Here is a 16323-nt window from a genome sequence, read left to right as displayed (position 1 = left end):
AATGACTTTTTTCCCATCTTCTACTACAATGTAATTGTGTTAGGGAACTTTGGGGTTTGACAGCCCTCATTATTGTCTATTGCTCAAGAGCTATGTGTTGATGTTTTAAGACTAAGATGAAGAACATAATTAAGAGAACATATGATGGCTGGCTGTAGGTTTTAGATTAATTAGCTACATGTCAATATTTTTATCAATATCCGATTAACAAATGACACATTGCACAAGGAAAAGTATTGATTCATGAGCTGTCCGTACATAAACTGAAGCTGCTTTGCTAGATGAGAAATATGACAAAATAATAGCTTCTGAGCACTTTCCATCTTGATAAAAACATAAAAGTCAGCCAACGTATACTTCATTTTGAAACAGTGCTTTTTCATTTGTTAGACTTTTTAGCTGTGAAAAAGAAACATTTAATTCTCGATTAATTAATGTTAGACTAATAGCTGCCCATGTAGAGTTGTAATATTTAATTCTCTGGCGATGGGCTTCACAAACGATTATTGAAAAATTAAAATGTATTGTTATGGTTTGCAATGATAGTTTATAATTTTCCCATGCACTTTCAGTCATACAACTTTTGAAAAAAGTTATGGAATCATCACAATTAAAGAGTGTGTACCCTGCTTTTTTATTTCATAGTGCACAAAAACAAATGTTTAATTGCTGAATATTATGATTTTGTAAAGTGTTAATTAATACGTATTCATGTTTTTAGATCAAGTTAAGGAAAATGTTGTCAAATCACTTAGTTTGTTTTGATATACACTTATATTTGTAGCAAAATGATATTTTAGTGCCTACAAAATAATAGTTCTGGAGTATATTAACTTGGCCCATTTTGTTTTGCAGTTCCTCTGTCAAATCTTCCAGAAACTAATGAATAAGATGACAACTGGGTGTTGTCATTCTCTTATCCAATGGGTGTATCCTTGCAAAGGAAGTAATGACTGGACAGTATCAGAATGTGCAGAGACATAACCTTCAACTAGTAACAGTTATCAATTTATTCATTCATTTCTAAGAGTAACAACAGAAGAACAGCATAAAAAAAGTTCTAAGAAAAGATGTTCCAGAATTATTAACCATTTACTAAAACAAGGCAGTCAGTATGTGTGATAGATGATTTGGAGTAATGATAATAATAATAATAATAATAATAATAATAAATAATCTCAATTAGTACATTGTTTCGCTTTAGGGTATGTGTACACAAAGAACGGATGGAGGGCGGGAGAGAGAAAAATAGAGAGGAGAGAGAGGAAGTGTGAGAGACATAGAGAGATGAATAAAGAGGGAGCGAGAGACCTACACATCAACTGACACAGACCACTATTACTTTTAGTGTATTGGAGTCCAATTGCTGAGAAAGAGACAAACAGCAAATGTTTTATGGATTGTGTCCATAACCCGATTACTAACTTCTAAAATCATCATAAAATGGTTCCTGGATATCCTGGTCTAATAATTCACCTGATAGGATGTTCTACACCATGTAATTCTATAACTGTAGGCTATTAAAGAAACACTCCCATCAAAATGTTTTTGCTCTTAATATGTTACACTTATCATATTATATATCCCTGTGTACTTACAATTGCTTATTTTGTTGTTCTACCCAGCTAATTCTTCTCTTTTCCATTAGGTCTATGACATCACCAGTGATTCAAACAGACTAGCTGAATCCTTCTAAGCTCTATGTAGAACCAGGAGGTCGGTTATCCCTGCATGAGTCATCACTGTAAAAAGTCCCTGGCAAGGAGGAGGAGCGGAGCAGCTGAGTTAGGAGTTGAAGAAAGGGATGATGCATGCAGACTTCCTGTTTTCACTGTACATAGAGTAGACAACAGAGGAATTAACTGAGTAGAAAGGCAAAATGAGCAATTGTAAGTACACAGTGCTATATAATATGATAATTGCAATATATTAAGAGGATAAAAATTTTGATGGGAGGAGTGTTTCTTTAAGTGAAAGCAAGTGCGGTTACGACATTGCACTTTTTTTTTTTGCAATCCTTGTGAATCAAATTGCAAAGTGTTCAAATATGTGGTGACTTTTGAATTTCAGAAAAATTGACTCTAAGCTGATTCTCTGTTGATCGATCCATTCACCTCTAATGACTATACCAATTAAATGTTCATTAGCCTGTGCGTCTGTTTACCTTTTTAGACCATTACATGTATATATCCTTAGAATGCAGATTATAATTGTTTTTGACATTATTCACGTCTCATTAGAAAAAAGCCACATACACAGTTGTATTGCTGTACTATTATGAATTATTATCAAATACCTTTTGTATATCGAAATACCACACGGCTGACGTGTTACTTTAATGTACATTTAGGGGAGTTTAAATTAGTTGCTGTTGTGTATTTGCATCTACTTGACATATTTCAAGTGCTTCTTCAGCTATTTTGCAAATATAATCATAAAATGTCCATCAAAAAATCTATGGGGCATAAAGTTTCTTTAGAGGTTGAGTGTAATAGTTTGAGGTTTTATTTATGGTGGTTTCAGCAGTTTTTCTAAATATATCCTTGTTTTAAGTTTCTGTGGATACACCTGCATGTGCTAGGCGTGTGCAATGTACCATGTGCCCTGCATAAACTCATTGATAATAAATCTCACTCAGCATCTACCCCATAACAAACACACATTGTGTCATCATCGCTCTTCCCGAAACACTGTCGCAGCAGAACTTTCCCAGAAACATCAATTTTAAGGGACAAATCCAGTTGTTGTTTTTCTTTTTTTTTTTCCAAAAAGCAATAAACCTAATTAAAGACATATTTTAAAGGAATTTGACTTTTCATGCTTGGTCATTGGTAGAGATCAGCAAATTTAATTGAGTGGAATTGAATTCTACTGGAACATTTAAAAAATCTGAGTTTATTTCTTTATCAAAATGTGGATTTCTTTCATAATTTTGTATGAATTTTTATGTTTCTGAACCACAAAAAGCCATCCAAGTTTGAAAAATAAAAGTATTTATGCTCTCTCTGGCCTCTCCACTGTGCATCATCCCAGTCCAGTCCTTGACACATCTTGTTGCCACTGCCACAAGTGCTGAAATGCCCAGGCCTCTTTATGCTAGGATTGTGTTTCAGGTTCTGATGAAGCATGGGACAGTTCTGCCTTATTTGTGCTATATAGAAACAGAGGCTAAACTGTTGTGAACTCCGTTTTCAGGCTCCCTCTTGTGGTCACAGATGGTATTGTGTGACTTTGGTTTTTTGGCTCCCCCTGGTGGTTTGGTTTATTATCCTGCGGGTCTGCTGGATCAGCTGCCTCGTTATTCACCAGGGAGGCTCCTATTTAGCTCTGCTTCACTTCCACTTGTTGCCGGCTGTCAATGTATTCAAGCGGCTGAATCCTAGACAGGCTCGTTGGTCGTTGTTTTTCTCTCGTTTTGATTTCGTGGTCTCATACCTGCCTGGTTCGAAGAATGTGAAGGCTGATGCTCTTTCTAGGAGTTTTGTGCCTGACTCTCCTGGTGATTCAGAGCCAGCTGGTATCCTCAGAGAAGGGGTGATTTTGTCTGCCATCTCCCCAGATTTGCGACGAGTGCTGCAGGAGTTTCAGGCGGATAGACCTGACCGTTGTCCACCGGAGAGACTGTTTGTCCCGGATAGATGGACCAGCAGAGTTATTTCTGAGGTTCATTCTTCGGTGTTGGCAGGCCATCCTGGGATTTTTGGTACCAGAGATTTGGTGGCTAGGTCCTTCTGGTGGCCTTCCCTGTCGCGGGATGTGCGTTCCTTTGTGCAGTCTTGTGGAATTTGTGCTCGGGCTAAGCCTTGCTGTTCTCGTGCCAGTGGCTTGTTGTTGCCTTTGCCTGTCCCGAAGAGGCCTTGGACGCACATTTCCATGGATTTTATTTCAGATCTCCCTGTCTCTCAGAGAATGTCGGTCATTTGGGTGGTGTGTGATCGTTTTTCTAAAATGGTCCATTTGGTGCCCTTGCCTAAGTTGCCTTCCTCCTCCGAGTTCGTTCCTCTGTTTTTTCAAAATGTGGTTCGTTTGCACGGGATCCCTGAAAATATTGTTTCCGACAGAGGATCCCAGTTTGTGTCTAGGTTTTGGCGGACCTTTTGTGCTAAGATGGGCATTAATTTGTCTTTTTCGTCGGCCTTCCATCCTCAGACGAATGGCCAAACCGAGCGCACTAATCAGACTTTGGAAACCTATTTAAGATGTTTTGTATCTGCTGATCAGGACGACTGGGTGACTTTTTTGCCATTGGCCGAGTTTGCCCTTAATAATCGGGCTAGTTCTACTACTTTGGTTTCGCCTTTTTTTTGTAATTCAGGGTTTCATCCTCGTTTTTCCTCGGGTCAGGTGGAGTCTTCTGACTGTCCTGGAGTGGATGTTGTGGTGGATAGGTTGCATCAGATTTGGAATCATGTGGTGGACAATTTGAAGCTGTCACAAGAGAAGGCTCAGCGCTTTGCCAACCGCCGTCGCTGTGTGGGTCCCCGACTTCGCGTTGGGGATTTGGTGTGGTTGTCTTCTCGCTTTGTTCCTATGAAGGTCTCCTCACCTAAGTTTAAGCCTCGGTTTATCGGTCCTTATAAGATTTTGGAAGTCATTAACCCTGTGTCATTTCGTATGGACCTCCCGGCATCGTTTGCTATTCATAATGTGTTCCATCGGTCGTTGTTGCGGAGGTATGTGGTGCCTGTGGTTCCTTCGGTTGAGCCTCCTGCCCCTGTGCTGGTTGAGGGAGAATTGGAATACGTGGTGGAGAAGATCTTGGATTCTCGTATTTCTAGACGGAGGCTTCAGTATTTGGTTAAGTGGAAAGGCTATGGTGAGGAGGATAATTCCTGGGTTGTCGCCTCTGATGTTCATGCGGCCGATTTGGTTCGTGCCTTCCATGTGGCTCACCCTGATCGCCCTGGGGGTTTTGATGAGGGTTCGGTGACCCCTCCTCAAGGGGGGGGTACTGTTGTGAACTCCATTTTCAGGCTCCCTCTTGTGGTCACAGATGGTATTGTGTGACTTTGGTTTTTTGGCTCCCCCTGGTGGTTTGGTTTATTATCCTGCGAGTCTGCTGGATCAGCTGCCTCGTTATTCACCAGGGAGGCTCCTATTTAGCTCTGCTTCACTTCCACTTGTTGCCCGGCTGTCAATGTATTCAGTGCTATTCTGATTTCTCCTGATTATCTTGTTTTCTGCCTCTTCAGGATAAGCTAAGTTCTGTTTGAATATTTTTTGCTCATCTGCCTGCAATATGATTTCTGTGTATGATGAGTCTAGTCCAGCTTGCGAACATGTGATTTCTTTTTGCTGGTAAGCTCTGGGGTACGGAGTTGCTTCCCCCGCACCGTTAGTTGGTGCGGGGGCTCGAGCAATCTCTGTGTGGATATTTTGAATAGGGTTTTTTATTGACCGCACAGTTTCCTTCCTATTTTCTGCTATCTAGTATTAGCGGGCCTCATTTGCTAAATCTGATTTCATCTCTGCATTTGTGCTTTCCCCTTAACGCACCGTTAATATTTGTGGGGGGCTATTCTATATCTTTGGGGTCTTCCACTGAGGCAAGTGAGGACTTACTTTCCCTCCAGGAATAGTCAGTTTCTCAGGCCGTGACGAGACGTCTAGGATTTTTAGGTAACGTTCCATGGCTGCCAATAGTTGTTTGCGGATAGGATCAGGTTGCGGTCAATCTAGTTACCACTTCCCCAGAGCTAGTAGTCTGTTCAGTTACTTAGCTAGTCCGACCTGCGATCCTTGCCACTAGGATCATAACACTAAACACCTCATGATAAAAAGCCGTCCAATATATATAAGGAAAATATAAATTTTATTCAAAATTACATGGTGCAAGAATTATAGCAACAACAATGAAAATACAAAAGAAAGGGTTAAAAAGAAACGCTCTAGGGTCGGCAAGATACCACCTGGGCCCAATATAATATGCACATATTTTTTCAAAAGTACATATAGTGCATACACCACCCCATTTAGATGTATTTACATGCAATATATCACAAAAGAAGAATAAAAACACATAATATGTGGTAAAAATAAGCGCAACAAGGAGGTACACAGAGTATGGACTTAATAGTCCTACCACCAACTTAATAGTAGCTGCGCTGCAAAAGACAAGTATGATATGCGATAGAAAGTACACTTATTACCTGTGGTTGGAATGGTAGTAGTGGCCCAGAGGATCTGCCCGACCGCCCCAAAGCGCATTTTGGTTGGCACCTTCGTCAGGGGGCATGTTAGAGTCTCAGAATGCTGGTTTTTTTATCCCAATGCGTACCGGAAGTGACCTTGTTGCGAACCGGAAGTGACGCATGCGTCACCGTGGCAACCGCGACGCCGTCCGGCACCTGCGTCATGTGACCCCGGGCATCAGGAAACACATAATCCCCACATGACCCGATGCCCAGAGACACATATAGATACAGGAAACCGGCAGGCGAAGCAGGGACGCGGCGCGCATGCGTGCTGGCTGCGGGGGGGGGGGGGGGTAAATAATGCAAAAAAAGTCACGGCAAACAAAGTGAGAGTAAAGCCTGGTCTAACTATACTACAATGGAAGTGCATAACAGAGCACCACTCGTAAAAACACAATCAAATCTCCGAGATGGTTACCCCATCAACAATATAGGTACAAAATTAATACCAACAATATAACTTAATAGGGGGACGGAGTAAATAATTGTAATAGATAAAATGGGCCCAGATACTATATTTTACACACTCGTTACAAATATACATACAGGTAAATACAAAGCAATATTTTATACATAGACAATTAACTGAAAAATAATATAGATAAAAATGTACACCATGCTTTGCTTGATAAAATAAACTTCCATGGTGAATGGCAGTCAAAGTTCAACCAGAATGAGTCGGGGTTATGCAAAAAAACGGGCAAATAGTACACAACACATCAATACCTAAAAAGTAAGAGAATATACATAAGAATTAAAAGAATAATAAAACGAACAATGTATATTTTTACCACAACAAATAGATGGCCACAAGGTATATCCAGATATTGGAAGATATACATCATAGAAATGAAGAAAAGGGGAGATTTTCATTGAGTCCTAGGGGATGGACTGTTTGTAACGTCCAAATCCACCTGGCTTCAGATTGTGCCAGGCGTTGCGACAAATTGCCACCTCTAATATTGATATCGAGGGAATCGATACCCCTCACTCTCAGGAGATCACTGTTACATTGATGGAATTCCCAAAAATGTCGGGGTATCGTTTTAAGAGTGGAGGCGTCCATGTGGCCAACTGCGGCCTGTATACCAAGCACGCGTTCACGTACTCTTACTTTAAGTAGGCATGATGTAAGTCCTACATAAATAAGGCCACAGGGGGCATACCGCATAGTAGATTACATATCTCGTTGAGCATGTAATAAATTTCTTGATTTTATAAATTTTGGATCCATTTGAATTTGAGAATGTATCACTTCTATCGGTATTACAGGAAGCAACACAATGGCCACACGGAACGCATCCACTCCTACGATTACACTGGTTCAAAAATGTAACCCTAGGTACATCCTCATAGTGGCTTTTAGTGAGGAGATCACGTAGATTTTTAGATCTCCTAAATGTTATTGGTGGTCTGTCAGGTAGAAATTTGGCCAGGGTCGAGTCAGCCTGCCATACATGCCAAGATCTAGAGAGGGCCGATCGTATTGTTGGAGAGTGACAGTTAAAGTTAGTGATAAATCTATTCTGATTGTCTGAATGCCTACTATTATTGGTGTATTTATATAGTAGGTTATTACAGGAAGAATAATTAGCCCTATTATAGGCCCTCTTCAAAGTACGGCGACTATATCCCCGCTCAAGAAACCGATTTTTCAAATCTTCCGCCTGTCTTTCAAAATCCGCATCAGAAGAGCAGATCCGGCGGAGGCGCAAAAATTGTCCGATGGGGACTGATTTGATCATATGCTGTGGATGAGAGGAGGAGGCATGCAGCAATAAGTTCGTGGAGGTAGGCTTCCTATAGATGTCTGAGTGTATTTCTCCGTTGGGGCCTCTTTTAACAACCACATCCAAAAATTCAACAGAATCCAAATTGGAGGAATGTGTAAGATGAATATTAAGATCATTGCTATTCAGATCAGTCAGGAACATATCCAGTTCATAAGAAGGACCCTGCCAGACCAGGAAAATATCATTGATGTACCGCGTCCATAATAGGACACGGTCCATCGACGTCTGCTGGTCTGACAGGAAGAGGTCCCTTTCCCACAGCCCCAAGAACAGATTGGCATAGGATGGCGCAAAGGCCGCTCCCATGGCTGTTCCTTGGAGCTGTAGGAAAAAGGACCCCTTAAAAATAAAAAAATTGTGCTACAAAGCAAACTCTAGGAGTTCCACTATAAAGCTCTTCATACCTTCGGATAACGATTCAACATCGATTGTCACAAATTGAGAGTCAGATTCAATGGACAGTCCATCAATCTTCCAAAGGAACTCACCAGTGTCCCTTAGATATGATGGCAAATTGCAAACTAACGGCTGTAGGACTGAATCTATCCATCGACCAACATTTTCAAGATAATTACCCTTACCGGATATGATGGGACGTCCTGGGGGGTATTGATGTTTTTATGCAGTTTAGGAAGGAGATACAGGGTTGAGATGGTGGGTTCGTGAACTGCCAATGCCGATGCTAGATCTTTTGTGATAATCTCTCTAGTAGTAGCCTTTTTAATGATGACATCTAGCTTAGAACAGAAGGCAGATAAGGGGTTGCACGTCAATTTCTTATAACAAATGTTATCATTGAGTTGGCGAAATGCCTTTTTTTCATACATGATCTTAGGCCAAATCACGATGTTTCCCCCCTTATCTGCCGACTTTATTACTACATCAGACATATTTTTTAAGGCATTCAGGTGGTTACGTTCCTCCCTAGTTAGATTGTCATACCGCCCATAATAATAAACATATATAAGGAAAATATAAAATTTATTCAAAATTACATGGTGCAAGAATTATAGCAACAACAATGAAAATACAAAAGAAAGGGTTAAAAAGAAATGCTCTAGGGTCGGCAAGATATCACCTGGGCCCAATATAATATGCACATATTTTTTTAAAAAGTACATATAGTGCATACACCACCCCATATAGATGTATTTACATGCAATATATCACAAAAGAAGAATAAAAACACATAATATGTGGTAAAAATAAGCGCAAAAAGGAGATTTTCGCTAGATCATTGCTTTTCAAACGCCCTTTTTATGATGACAATTTGCACCAATTATTCCCAACAGCGGAAGAACAGGCTGCGTTAAGAGCCTTGGAGGATCTATCCATCGAGCATAATCTTCCAGAAGGAGGTAAGATACCTCCCTCTATTCGTCCTCATTCTAAAAAGTTGCCACCACTTTCTTCCTGTGCTAACATTGATATATTTGTACAGTTAGTCACAAAAGATCTTCTGAAAATTCCGCATTATGGGCGGTATGACAATCTAACTAGGGAGGAACGTAACCGCCTAAATGCCTTACAAAATATGTCTGATGTAGTAATAAAGCCGGCAGATAAGGGGGGAAACATCGTGATTTGGCCTAAGATCATGTACAAAAAAAGAGGCATTTCGCCAACTCAATGATAACATTTGTTATAAGAAATTGATGTACAACCCCTTATCTGCCTTCTGTTCTAAGCTAGATGTCATCATTAAAAAGGCTACTACTAGAGAGATTATCACAAAAGATCTAGTATCGGCATTGGCGGTTCACGAACCCACCATCTCAACCCTGTATCTCCTTCCTAAACTGCATAAAAACATCAATACCCCCCCAGGACGTCCCATCATATCCGGTAGGGGTAATTATCTTGAAAATGTTGGTCGATGGATAGATTCAGTCCTACAGCCATTAGTTTGCAATTTGCCATCATATCTAAAGGACACTGGTGAGTTCCTTCGGAAGATTGATGGACTGTCCATTGAATCTGACTCTCAATTTGTGACAATCGATGTTAAATCGTTATACACAAACATCAGGCACATCGATGGCCTTCGGGCCTTCAGATACTTTATGGACATGTCTATGTTTTCCGAAGGTATGAAGAGCTTTATAGTGGAACTCCTAGAATTCGCTTTGATGCACAATTTTTTTATTTTTAAGGGATCATTTTTCCTACAGCTCCAAGGAACAGCCATGGGAGCGGCCTTTGCGCCATGTTATGCCAATCTGTTCTTGGGGCTGTGGGAAAGGGACCTCTTCCTGTCAGACCAGCAGACGTCGATGGACCACGTCCTATTATGGACGCGGTACATCAACGACATTTTCCTGGTCTGGCAGGGTCCTTCTTATGAACTGGATATGTTCCTGACTGATCTGAATAGCAATGATCTTAATATTCGTCTTACACATACCTCCAATTTGGATTCTGTTGAATTTTTGGATGTGATTGTTAAAAGAGGCCCCAACGGAGAAATACACTCAGACGTCTATAGGAAGCCTACCTCCATGAACTTATTGCTGCATGCCTCCTCCTCTCATCCACAGCATATGATTAAATCAGTCCCCATCGGACAATTTTTGCGCCTCCGCCGGATCTGCTCTTCTGATGCGGATTTTGAAAGACAGGCGGAAGATTTGAAAAATCGGTTTCTTGAGCGGGGATATAGTCGCCGTACTTTGAAGAGGGCCTATAATAGGGCTAAATATTCTTCCTGTAATAACCTACTATATAAATACACCAATAATAGTAGGCATTCAGACAATCAGAGTAGATTTATCACTAACTTTAACTGCCACTCTGCATCAATACGATCGGCCCTCTCTAGATCTTGGCATGTATTGCAGGCTGACTCGACCCTGGCCAAATTTCTACCCGACAGACCACCAATAACATTTAGGAGATCTAAAAATCTACGTGATCTCCTCATTAAAAGCCACTATGAGGATGTACCTAGGGTTACATTTTTGAACCAGGGTAATCGTAGGAGTGGATGCGTTCCGTGTGGCCATTGTGTTGCTTGCTGTAATATCGATAGAAGTGATACATTCTCAAATTCAAGTGGATCCAAAATTTATAAAATCAAGAAATTTATTACATGCACAACGAGATATGTAATCTACTATGCGGTATGCCCCTGTGGCCTTATTTGTGTAGGACTTACATTACGCCTACTTAAAGTAAGAGTACGTGAACACGTGCTTGGTATACAGGCCACAGTTGGCCACATGGACGCCTCCACTCTTAAAACGATACCCCGACATTTTTGGGAATTCCATCAATGTAACAGTGATCTCCTGAGAGTGAGGGGTATCGATTCCCTTGATATCAATATTAGAGGTGGCAATTTGTCGCAACGCCTGGCACAATCCAAAGCCAGGTGGATTTGGACGTTACAAACAGTCCATCCCCTAGGACTGAATGAATGTTTTTCATCAGTTATTGTTACCTTATATGTGCTAGCGCAGAACCCTCCCAGGTCTCATCAGAGCCGGGAGTCGTGACCTATCATGAGGAAGCCTGGGGATTCAACACTCGCTCCAATCATAAGAAGATGTAGTGAGTAGGGTTGAGCGACTTTGACTTTTTTAGGGTCGAGTCGGGTTTCGCGGAACTCGACTATCTCAAAAGTCGGGTCGAGTGAAATCGGCCGATTATCTCGTAAAGTTGGGATCGGCCGAAACACGAAACCCAATGCAAGTCAATGGGGCAGCATAGTCGGCAGTGGGGGCCAGGAAAACACCTAGAGTGGCCATTTTAATGCCAAAAACATCCATTCTTGTTAATGAAGCTTGTCAATCTTAATTTCCCTTATAATAATAGTTAGGCATTGGAAATTGGGGGTCATTTGGCTAAAGTTGTTGGGGGTAAGGCTGGTTCAAGAATTTTGTGGGCCCAGGAAATCTGGACCACGTCACGGCAGTGGCGCAGGGAGAGGTAAGTATTTCAACTTTGCAAGTGCTGTGATCCTGAGCAAGCAGGGGGGGGCCACTCTTTAGCATTGGCACTGGCACAGGGCCCCTCAAAGTACGGCGGTGTGTTTGCATGGCGGGGGCGCCTCCCACCGGCAGCGACACTTTTGCGTACTATGAGGGGCCCTGTGCCAGTGACGTCGCCAACGAGTATTCCCCCCCACCTGATGAAGGAACCAGCACTTTCATCTGCACCTTCCTCTTTGTCCCCGTGTAAGGTGGCATAGTATGCGGGAAGGGGAACCTGACTTTCAGCAGGGACACATTCTGGCTGTGTAGCATGCAAGGGGAATTTAGTGGTCTGGGTCAATGTACCAGCAGACTCATCTAGCAGTGGCTGGGCAATGGGCAGGATGAGGAGGAAACACAGATATAGGGCCAAAGAATAAAGTAGGCTAAATGCAGTTCAAAATTGGTAACAGGACTAAACAGGCGGCATTGCTTTGTTCAGTGGAGGAGCAAACCCAGGAGCAGCAGACACCGTTTTAAGGGCCCAACCACACTAGTAGGCCAAATGCAGTTTAATATCTGCTACTATAGGCCGAAAGCCTAAAGACTGAAGCTCAGCTTTATACAGTGGAGGACAACACCAGGGAGCGGCACACACCGTTAGTAGGGCCCAACCAAAGTTGAAGGCCAAAGGCAGTTTAATATCTGCTACTATAGGCCGAAAGCCTAAAGACTGAAGCTCAGCTTTATACAGTGGAGGACAACACCAGGGAGCGGCACACACCGTTAGTAGGGCCCAACCAAAGTTGAAGGCCAAATGCAGTTTAATATCTTATACTATAGGCCAAAAGCCTAAAGACTGAAGCTCAGCTTTATATAGTGGAGGACAACACCAGTGAGCGGCACACACCGTTAGTAGGGCCCAACCAAAGTTGAAGGCCAAATGCAGTTTAATATCTGATACTATAGGCCGAAAGCCTAAAGACTGAAGCTCAGCTTTATATAGTGGAGGACAACACCAGGGAGCGGCACACACCGTTACTAGGCCCCAACCAAAGTAGTAGGGCAACTGCAGTGTTACATTTAAAAATACTTTATGAGAGCCTGAAGGTTGAAGCTCAGACAAGGAAACCTGGAGGAGAACACCAAGGAGGAGGAGAACACCAAGGAGCGGCAGACACCGTTACTAGGCCCCAACCCAGGTAGCAGGGCAACTGCAGTGTTACATTTTAAAATACTTTATGAGAGCCTGAAGGTTGAAGCTCAGACAAGGAAACCAGGAGGAGAACACCAAGGAGCGGCAGACACCGTTACTAGGCCCCAACCAAAGTAGTAGGGCAACTGCAGTGTGACATTAAAAAATACTCAATGAGAGCCTGAAGGTTGAAGCTCAGCTTTTTCAGTGGAGGACAACACCAGGGAGTGGCAGACACCGGGCCTAGGCCCCAACCAAAGTAGTAGGGCAACTGCAGTGTGACATTAAAAAATACTCAATGAGAGCCTAAAGGTTGAAGCTCAGCTTTTTCAGTGGAGGACAACACCAGGGAGCGGCAGACACCGTTACTAGGCCCTAACCCAGGTAGCAGGGCAACTGCAGTGTTACATTTAAAAATACTTAATGAGAGCCTGAAGGTTGAAGCTCAGACAAGGAAACCAGGAGGAGAACACCAAGGAGGAGGAGAACACCAAGGAGCGGCAGACACCGTTACTAGGCCCCAACCCAGGTAGCAGGGCAACTGCAGTGTTACATTTAAAAATACTTTATGAGAGCCTGAAGGTTGAAACTCAGACAAGGAAACCAGGAGGAGAACACCAAGGAGCGGCAGACACCGTTACTAGGCCCCAACCAAAGTAGTAGGGCAACTGCAGTGTGACATTAAAAAATACTCAATGAGAGCCTGAAGGTTGAAGCTCAGCTTTTTCAGTGGAGGACAACACCAGGGAGCGGCAGACACCGTTACTAGGCCCCAACCAAAGTAGTAGGGCAACTGCAGTGTGACATTAAAAAATACTCAATGAGAGCCTGAAGGTTGAAGCTCAGCTTTTTCAGTGGAGGACAACACCAGGGAGCGGCAGACACCATTAGTAGGCCCCAACCCAGGTAGCAGGGCAACTGCAGTGTTACATTTAAAAATACTTTATGAGAGCCTGAAGGTTGAAGCTCAGACAAGGAAACCAGGAGGAGAACACCAAGGAGGAGGAGAACACCCAGGAGGAGGAGAACACCCAGGAGGAGGAGAACACCCAGGAGCAGCAGACATCACTAGTAGGCCCCAACCAAACTAGTAGCCCAAATGCAGTTTCCTATTTTTTAAAAAAGCCCGAAAACCTGAATTGAGGACAATTTGAATTAGGGACTGCAGACAGACTTAGTAGGCTGTCCCCTGTGGACCATGCATCCACCACATTAACCCATTGCACCGTAATGGACACGTAAACTTCCGTGGCCATGCCTACAGGTCCATGCATCTGTTGTCAGGTGCAGCTTTGTACTCACAGATTGCCAGAGTGCATGGACATGCATGCGGTCTTTTACATGCTGGTGGAGGGTTGGGATGGCTTTTCTCGCAAAAGAAGTGTCAACTGGGTATTTCGTAGTGTGGTACAGCGTAGTCCATCATGGCTTTATTAATATTAAATAAAATAAAAAAAATAGGCTCTATGCACTTTAAAATAGTTTCCAGGGGTACACGGGCAGCATTGGTGTGCTCAGTGGAGGACGATTGCAAGGAGGGACCGCAGACAGACTTACTAGGCCTAAAATAATAAAATAGGCTCTATGCAGTTTTAAATAGGTTACATAGGCACACAGGCAGCATTGGTGTGGTCAGCGGAGGACGATTGCAAGGAGGGACCGCAGACAGACTTACTAGGCCTAAAATAAATAAAAATAGGCTCAAGGCACTTAGAGTTATCTCGCAGGGGTACACAGGCAGCATTGGTGTGGTCAGAGGAGGACGATTGCATGGAGGGACCGCAGACAGACTAACTAGGCCTAAAATAATAAAATAGGCTCTATGCAGTTTTAAATAGGTTACATATTTACACAGGCAGCATTGGTGAGGTCAGCGGAGGACGATTACAAGGAGGGACCGCAGACAGACTTACTAGGCCTAAAATAAATAAAAATAGGCTCAAGGCACTTAGAGTTATCTCGCAGGGGTACACAGGCAGCATTGGTGTGGTCAGAGGAGGACGATTGCAAGGAGTGACCGCAGACAGACATACTAGGCCTAAAATAATAAAATAGGCTCTATGCAGTTTTAAATAGGTTACATAGGCACACAGGCAGCATTGGTGTGGTCAGAGGAGGACGATTGCAAGGAGGGACCGCAGACAGACTTACTAGGCCTAAAATAAATAAAAATAGGCTCAAGGCACTTAGAGTTATCTCGCAGGGGTACACAGGCAGCATTGGTGTGGTCAGCGGAGGACAATTGCAAGGAGGGACCGCAGACAGACTTACTAGGCCTAAAATAAATAAAAATAGGCTCAAGGCACTTAGAGTTATCTCACAGGGGTACACAGGCAGCATTGGTGTGGTCAGCGGAGGACGATTGCAAGGAGGGAGCGCAGACATACTTACTAGGCCTAAAATAATAAAATAGGCTCTATGCAGTTTTAAATAGGTTACATAGGTACACAGGCAGCATTGGTGTGGTCAGCGGAGGACGATTGCAAGGAGGGACCGCAGACAGACTTACTAGGCCTAAAATAAATAAAAATAGGCTCAAGGCACTTAGAGTTATCTCACAGGGGTACACAGGCAGCATTGGTGTGGTCAGCGGAGGACGATTGCAAGGAGGGAGCGCAGACATACTTACTAGGCCTAAAATAATAAAATAGGCTCTATGCAGTTTTAAATAGGTTACATAGGTACACAGGCAGCATTGGTGTGGTCAGCGGAGGACGATTGCAAGGAGGGACCGCAGACAGACTTACTAGGCCTAAAATAAATAAAAATAGGCTCAAGGCACTTAGAGTTATCTCGCAGGGGTACACAGGCAGCATTTTTGTAGTCAGAGGAGGATGATTGCAAGGAGGGACCGCAGACAGACTTACTAGGCCTAAAATAATAAAATAGGCTCTATGCAGTTTTAAATAGGTTACATAGGTACACAGGCAGCATTGGTGTGGTCAGCGGAGGACGATTGGAAGGAGTGTCTGACACAGTTAGTACTCCTAAAAATAAATAGATGTTAATGTCTCGCAAAACAACAAAACAAAAAAACAAAAGTGTGGCATACTTAGGTACAGGGGTGGGCTCCTCTGCTGAGTTTCAGACATAGTAATTTGGCACTAAGTATTTACTGGTGTCAATATAGGACACTGACCCTGACTATTTAAACTAGCATCATACATGTCAACAAATTGGTATTGTCAGTGCCAGGCATTGAAGGATGTCAGCGCATAGACTAAACATTG

The 16323-nt window shown here is 42.8% G+C and overlaps 1 protein-coding gene across 1 annotated transcript in view; it reads left to right on the top strand.

Annotated features, from left to right (window-relative positions):
• Positions 1 to 1745: 1745 nt before the first annotated feature.
• The window catches only part of LOC143783277 (uncharacterized), a 292496-nt gene continuing 277918 nt past the window's right edge, over positions 1746 to 16323 (top strand). The window contains exon 1 of the mRNA XM_077271688.1: positions 1746 to 1889. The gene's annotated coding sequence lies outside the window, so the exon portion shown is untranslated. The remainder of the gene's footprint in view (positions 1890 to 16323) is intronic.

This window comes from Ranitomeya variabilis, chromosome 6 (genome assembly GCF_051348905.1).
Source record: "Ranitomeya variabilis isolate aRanVar5 chromosome 6, aRanVar5.hap1, whole genome shotgun sequence".
Classification (NCBI taxonomy): domain Eukaryota; kingdom Metazoa; phylum Chordata; class Amphibia; order Anura; family Dendrobatidae; genus Ranitomeya; species Ranitomeya variabilis.
This window is presented reverse-complemented; position numbering and strand designations above follow the sequence as displayed.